At 38.8% G+C, this 8,035-nt stretch overlaps 1 long non-coding RNA gene across 1 annotated transcript; it reads right to left on the bottom strand.

Annotated features, from left to right (window-relative positions):
* Positions 1-7,173: 7,173 nt before the first annotated feature.
* LOC140524230 (uncharacterized) lies at positions 7,174-7,787 on the bottom strand. Its single transcript, XR_011973620.1, has 2 exons — positions 7,438-7,787; positions 7,174-7,357 (listed from the first exon to the last, which is right to left on the bottom strand). It is a non-coding gene; the product is annotated as an uncharacterized lncRNA (long non-coding RNA).
* Between the last annotated feature and the right edge of the window lie 248 nt (positions 7,788-8,035).

The following is an 8,035-nucleotide window of genomic DNA, read 5'->3' as shown; positions in this document are numbered from 1 at the left end:
TGGTCATTTTTTAACTGAATTATTACTGGCAAATATTTGAAATGTATCCATTAGGAGGGCCAAAAAGAGTGCTGAAGACATAGAAATGGGCGAATGACAGAATACTGCATTTACTGTGTCTTTAGTATGTACAATGCTTTCTGTGCCAAGAGTTGGGTGTACTTATAGAAAAAACATTCTCTACTCTCTGGAAGCTCACAAGACAACTCATCATAAAAGACGTAAAAAAGCAGTGTCAGCAAAGGGGGTGGAGCAGCCAATGGAGAAGGAAGTCAACAAGTAGGAGCGGGGCTTCAAAGTCCAGAAAGTCAGGAAATGCAATAAATGATTCTGAAAAGGCAAAGGCAAAGGAAATAAACATTTACATAGTGTTAGGCATGTTGGTAAACACTTTAAAAATGAACATCTCATTTGGAATTTTCTTAGGTTTTTTAATGAATAACTCTTAAGAATAATCGACCCACATGATATTTTAATATTCCTGCAAGATTCATAGACTCTTAGGATTGTAGATTTAGAGCCTAAATAATATTACTGGTCACTTAGTCCAGCACCTTCATTTTACAGATGAGAAACTGAGGTAAAGTGACAATAAATGACTTGTCCATAGTTATACAGGCAGGATTTGACCTTAGGGCTTGCTGAATACAGTCCCAACCCAACTGCCTTTTGAATGAGGTGGATTTAGCATTTAGAATTTTTTCCTTTTCCTTGCACATGACAGTCATTACATGGACTTCAGGTATTTCAGTCAGGTCTGACACTTTATGACCCTATTTGGGGTATTCTTGGCAAAGATACTGGGGTGGTTTCCCTTTCCTTCTCCAGCTTATTTTACATATGGGAAACTGAGGTCAAGAGGGTTAAATGACTTATCTAAGGGTCATATAGGTAGCAAGCATCTGAAGTTGGATTTCAACTCAGGTCTTTCTGAGTCCAGGCCCTGGTTCTATCCACTGTGCCACTTAGCTGCCGTCATCACATGAATGTTTACCTCAAATCCTACTCTAAGGATCTCTAGGTGTGAAGAGATTGTAGCAATTATTCAATCCAACCCACAGTTGAATACAACACTTTCTGCAACAGACCAGACAAGTGGTCACCCAGTATTGGTTCACGAACCATCAGAGAGGGATAATCCATTTGTTGCTGAAGCTGCCCATCCCACAGTTGGAAAGTCATTTTATTGGGACTTTTCTCCAATCATCCAATCCAAATTTACATCTCTGTCACTCACCCATTACTACTAGATTTGTCCTCTGGAGCCAGACACACACCCCACTCCCCACCCCACCCCCCCACACAATGTTCCCATAGATTTGATTCTCTCAGAATCACATCTTATTAAAGTCATGAAGAAGAAGGATGAGAGTGGTTTCTAATGGACAGTCTTGTAGGTTCAGTAGCCAGCTGTCATACAATGAGCCTCATCCCTCTGACTCTTCTCTTTTCCAGAAAATCAAACAAATAATCAAATCTCCTTTAGTGAGTCCTCATAAGGTCTCTAGTTCTTATTATTTTGATCTGGATTAAGTTCAGTTTATCACAAGCCTTCTTTATATTTTATCCCTTAAATAATAATCATAATCACAGCCAGCATTTCTATAGAGTTTTATGGTTTGTAGTGTTTTGTTTGTTATCTCAGTTAATCCTCATAGCAATCTTGTGTGGCAGGTACTATTGTGGTTACTTCCATTTTATAGATGAGAGAGTTGAGGCTTAGAGAGGTTAAGTAACTTGTATAATATCACACAGCTAATGAAATGTCTCAGACAGGATTTTAAACTCTAACTTGTTCCCCTACTATGTCACATATGTACTTTGAAAAGAACCTAGAATGAATTAGTTGGATTTAAAATAGGTAATTCCTTTTTTTTTTTAATTTTTAGGGAAATACCAGTTTCCTGTTCCTCTGGTAAAAATACTGAATGAATTCTACCTATGCACAATAGAAAGAGGCCTAATTCTGTAACCTGGGGACAAGGCTCAAAGTGCAACCTTCTCATTTTTACAGCTAAAGAAAATGAATCCCAGGAAGGCTGACTCTTATTTCAAATCACACAAATTACCTCCAAATTTACTGCACGCTATCTTGTGACCTTGGAGAAGTCATCACATCTTTCTATGCCTTAGTTTTCTTCTCTGTAAAATGAGGAAGTTGGATCAAATGCTCTCTATGGTTCCCTCCAGCTGGCAATCTTTGGAATCTATAAAATCCCCCTCGTGATGTGCTCCTCAGTTGGTTCCTGGTCCACAAACATTCAGTTCATCCTTGAGACTTGGATTTAAAACCTTCTTATCTTGAGATAAGCTTTGAAGGACTGTGCTCCACTGGAGTATCTTTGGATAAGTCAAGTTCTCCTTTTCCCCATGAGAAGCCTTAAGAGTTCCCAATGAAATTTTAAGAGCAGAGTTTAACACATACATACATACGTGCGTGTGCATGCACACACACACACACACACACACACACATCAATTCTACGAATAGCCACTAATGCTGTGGGGACCTGAAAAGACTTTCAGGTAAGAAGGGTACTGGTGCTTGAAGAAAATCAATGATTATAGGAAGTGGAAACAAGGAGCGTGTCCATTCCAGGCATGGGAGATGAAAAGCTTGTGCAGCCCAACCTTCTGGAAGGAGCCAGGATTCAAAAGGATGTCAACAAGCTGTTACTGTCAGATAAACCTAATAACAAATAATATACTATGCTTAATCCTAGATCTGTAATTCCCTTAATATGGATGGACACTCCAATACAATAGTATCCAACCCAATTACCCATTCCTAATTCCTAACATTCATGTCTCCTTTCTGTCCTCACACAGGTAGCTTACTGAATAATGCTGAGGGCTTTGTGTAAGGCCTCCTAACATTAGTGCATCAATGGAGCACTCAGACTGTCCATTCTTGTCCTTACACAGGGAACCCACTTCCCTTTGTCTTCATGTATCTCTTGGATCATGTCATTTGTTAGTCATGTTTGATTAGAATAAACAAATATCTGATTTTCTAAAAATCATCTGTGGATAAGAACAGGATTGAGGAGGGAGTAACTTGTGAAATAAAGGTCTGTTGTTTGTTTTTCAAGGACTCCAAACCCACTATGAGTCTATAGTATTGCATAATACCCCAAAAAAGTAGCATAAACTTGGATTGTGTGACTGAAAACATGATTATTACATACTCATTTCAGTTTTGCATTCTCTATGTTGGGAAGGATTGTTGAATATGGAGAGGATACTTAATTCTTGCTCTCTTCCATGAAACCTTCAGTGATTAATCTTCTGCCTATGACTTTCTCCTTTGTCCTTTGCCAATCAGTTAAGGAGCATTTATTAGGGTCTTGCTTTGGACTAACAACATTGTTTCACGTGTCTTTAAATGCAGTGATAACATTTTTTTTTTTTATAGTGAGTTTATCTCAGAATGTACAGTATCCGCGAATGAGCTACAAAAACCCTAAGGACAATGGCCACAGTTTACCTAACGTTTGTACATCAGTCATCGTCCAGCACACTACTCTTTACATGGTGGTTATTACATAATTATCTGTTGGCTTCAATAATTAGTAGACAATAACATATCTGCTGAATTATTTAATAAGGTGAGTAGGGCTGAAAAATCTGCTTAGTATTTAAAATTATGAACACATGATTTTTCTCTTAAAAAGACAAACATTAACATAATATTATCCCACATTTGAATAACCATTCAGAGACAAAGTCTACCTCACCCTTCTGTCCCTGCCTAGACCTTTATCCCCTGGTGAAGACAGTCAATAGACATAAGAACCAGAAGCCTTCTTATCAATAACCTGTCAATGGACTTTATAATAATGATGAATCTGTGAATAACTTAAGGTATGGGAACTTACTTCACCAGTGTAGATCACAACCCATCTCATACTTAATAGAAAATCTCTATCCAGTTCTCTGAGACTCAGAGAGGTTAAGCAACTTGCCCAAGGTCACACAGCTAATAAGTTTCAGAAAATGGCTTGAGTCATCACTTCTTCCTCTGAGTGCAGTACTTTGTCCACCATCCCAGGGCCATACCTCCGGAGGAACTCTACTAATGAAAAATATAGGAAATCACGGGAAGGATATCCTCGTAGACACACTCTTCTTTCACACAGATTTCTTTCTTGTTAAAGTTAAGAAAGAGTTCCTTTGGCTTTAATTAGTGCATCTTCCCCTGATAGCCAAGTGATCGATTGAACATAGAAGTATGTATTTTAATGAAGCAGTCGCTTCTGATGCAGCATCCTTTCGGCAAACACATTTACTTGGCTAATCAGTGAACCAGAAAAACACTGTGCTTGTACCTGAGGTAGAAGCATTCCTTTTCCCCCCTGAGGTATGTAGAACTAATGAGTATTGATGACATCTGTGTATGAATCACAAAGAAGTTGGTCATTTAAGTTCTCGGTGTGGAGAAAAGGAATAGATTTTTTCATTCAACAAATATTTATTGAGGGCTTACTACATTCCTATACTATATGGGGCCCTGTTGGGGATATGAGGATGAATAAGGTATTCTCCCTCTGTTCTTGTACCCTAGAATCTACAGAGAGAGAGATTTACAGGTACCTAATTACTGTGATCTACTGTTTCAGCTTCTCTCAGGCTGACCTATCAGCTATTCCCTTAACTCACCACTGAATCCCCCACCTCCAGGTCTTTTCCCAGCATGTGCCCTATGCAGGGAATGCTCATCTCCCTTACCTCTTCCTCTCCTCTGAGTCTTCCAATACTGATTGCCTTTAAGTTTCCTGTCAGAGACACTTCCTCCAAAAAGTCTTTCTGGGCTTTTCTACAAGTTAATTTTTCCTTCTCAAATTCCCTGAAATTATTTACCTATCTGACAAAGATTCTCTGGTGGGCATCCAGAATATTATTTTTAAAGACATAAAATAAAATACAAGGGGTTACAAATGAAACCAATTATATTGAAATGCAATTAATAAAAAGTTTTTCTTTTCTTTTTAAAGGCAAGAGCCCCAAGTTAAAAACTCTCCATGTCCTGCAGCTCACAGGTGTGAAACAGGAAGCCAGTGGAAACAAAAATATAGCCCGCAACACTCCCAGATGCAGCCTGAATGAAATTTAAATGCAATTGTAAATTTTTAGCCAAACAAATAAAAAATACGATAAAATAGTGATAATGTTAATGTGTGGTTTCCTACCAGAACTGGACCATAGACATCCTTATGCAGGGGTTAGCAGCCTCCATTTCTATTAGAGCTTAACATTATTAATCTATAGTGACCTTCTCCTTGGGTGAATGTTACTTTCTTAAAGGCAGGGATTGTTTGATTTCTGTTTTTGCCAACTGAGTGCCCAGTACAATGTCTGGCACATAGTTGGTCGTTATCTTTCATTTTTGAAGAGGACCAAAATAACATCACCATGATAAAGTGAAGTTTCAATGTGTCCTGCTGTGGCTGATCAGACCAGTATGAACTCGGAATGCTCTACCACAGGTTGGGCACCAGTAGTCCACGTGAATATTTGGGGTGGATATCCCAAATTTGCACGTCCTGCATTTACTTTATGCTGTCTCAATTCTACTTTGCTCAAAGAGCACAGCATCCCTTCTGATGTGGGCCTACCATGCTGAGCATTCCTGTGCCAGTGTCTCCCATGTTGCACAGTCATATCCAAAGTTCTTGAGAGAAACCTTGAGAGTATCCTTGTATCACTTCTTCCGACCACCATGTGATCACCTGCCCCATGTGACTTCTCCATAAAATAGTCATTTTGGCAAGCATACATTTTGCATTCAAACAACATGGTCAGCCCATCAGAGTTGCGCTCTCTGAAGCATAGTTTGAATACTTGGCTTCAAATTGGCACATAGTAAAGATTTCATAAAAACGTATTGATGTGGATATAAATAGAGCTAAAGCTGGGATGTTTCTTTCTTTCTGGCTCCCTCTGGCCACTGAAGGAGAATGGCAGCAGCCTGATGTTGGGATTGACTTTGGAGGAGATGAAGAGGCCTTATTGCTGGTGACATAAAACAGTGACAAAGCACTGCACTGTCCCTAAAAGGTTTACTAGAATTAGTTCATTCTAGCTGGAAAAACAGGCAGACAGATGGTACCGTGGATTGAGTTCCTCAAGTTAGGAAGACTCAACTTCTGGAATTCAAATCTGGCCTCAGTTACCTACTATCTCTGAGACCCTGGGCAAGTCACTTAACCATATTTGCCTCAGCTTCCTCATTTGTAAAATGAACTGGAGGAAAAAAATGACAAACCATTCCAGTAAGTTTGCCAAGAAAATCCCAGATGGGGTCCTGGAGAGTCAGATAGGGCTGAAATGACTGAACAACATCAAATGTGGCAGAAGCTCTGATGGAGATACAAAACCAATAATGGCAACTACCATTTCTTCTTCTTCTTTTTCTTCTTCTTCTTCTTCTTCTTCTTCTTCTTCTTCTTCTTCTTCTTCTTCTTCTTCTTCTTCTCTCTTCTTCTCTCTTTCCTCCTCCCCTTCCTCCTCCTCATCTTCCTTCTTTTTCTTTGCCAACTCCAACTCTTGATTCCTGAAGAGATTGCTAATGCATACAAGCTCTCTCCATGTCTGGAAAACTGTGTGGATGACTTTGAAAATAGACTTTGTGGCTCTCATCAAAGAACCAATATAGCTGAGATTAGAGAGGCACCAGCAAATCCAGGATGCATTTCCAGAATGAAGAGTTCACCAACTCTTAAATATCATCTACCAAACTGTAGCAGGATTACTATCTGTCTGGTCATACCATGAATGACAACATTGGGCCTTCATGACATATACAAGTTTGGATATAGAATGCACAAAGTCAAGTACAATTATATTTTTGCTCAAAAGGGAAGCAACATATAGTTTTTTTTCTCCTTAATGTTAACCAATGACTGTTGAAATATAGGCAGAACTGAATAGTTGTAATGCTTTGATACAGAAAAAAAAGAAAGAAAAAAAAACATTGCTTTTCCTAGTGACAGAATGAAAGTACTGAGATAAGAAGCTGCTGAGATAACCAACCTCCTTAGTGAAATAAGATCTCCTTTCAGAACACAGGGCACATGTCTGTGTCATTTTGTGTTGGAGACGGTGGGGAAGGGGGAATGAGAAGTGTAGTCAGGAAAGGGGTCTTTCTGAAATATAACTTACAAAGCCCAAATACTCAGTTCTTTTCTGACTTTTCTGTCTTTATTGTTTCTCCCATAGGCTCCTCTGGATTATGTAGTTCAATGAGTTTTCTTCAGGGCCACCACATCATCCGGAAATCAAGGCAGATTTCAGTGCAATGGCTGGATTTCTGTATGTATTAGGACTGATTAGCTGCATTCATGAATCTATAATCACACCTGCAAATGAAGAAGAAATCTATAGAAATGGGAAGCATTTTGAAAAAAAATAACATAAATATGCATGGAGTGTATATTACCAGAAATATCATAATAAAAATAGTTCGTAAGTATTCAGGATCCAGCAATGATGCTTTTATTTTCCAGATGTCAAGACAGCCAATTTTTCTAAAGATAATAAACCTGTGGGTTGACATTCAAAAGTCACCATTCACTCTGTTCATTCAGCTGTGGTGGTCTCATATAGAGTCGGAACAGATGGAATTTTTTCAGTTAATTGTTAAGTCATGCCCAACTCTTTGTGACCCCACAGACCATAGTATATAAATACTGGCCATGAAATTTTCTTAGCAAACATACTAACATCGTTTGCCATTTCCTTTTACAGTGAATTAAGGAAAACAGAAGTTAAATGACTTGTTCAGGGTATTATAGCTTATGTGTCTGAAGACATATTTGAACTCGTGCCTTTCTGACTCCAGACCCAGCACTCTATCCACTGAACCATTTGGCTGCCTAGAGTAAACAAAGGCTTCCTCTAATTTTAGTGTACTTTTAGGAGTCCCATTAAGGTCTGAAACTAGGAGGAAATAAGACCTCGCCCAAATTTGTAGGGTAATGTCTATCATTCCTTCACCAGAGCCTTCAGACTATGGCTGAAGGCTTTTCTTTTTAATT

The sequence above is a fragment of the Notamacropus eugenii genome, chromosome 2 (genome assembly GCF_028372415.1).
Source record: "Notamacropus eugenii isolate mMacEug1 chromosome 2, mMacEug1.pri_v2, whole genome shotgun sequence".
Lineage (NCBI taxonomy): Eukaryota > Metazoa > Chordata > Mammalia > Diprotodontia > Macropodidae > Notamacropus > Notamacropus eugenii.
This window is presented reverse-complemented; position numbering and strand designations above follow the sequence as displayed.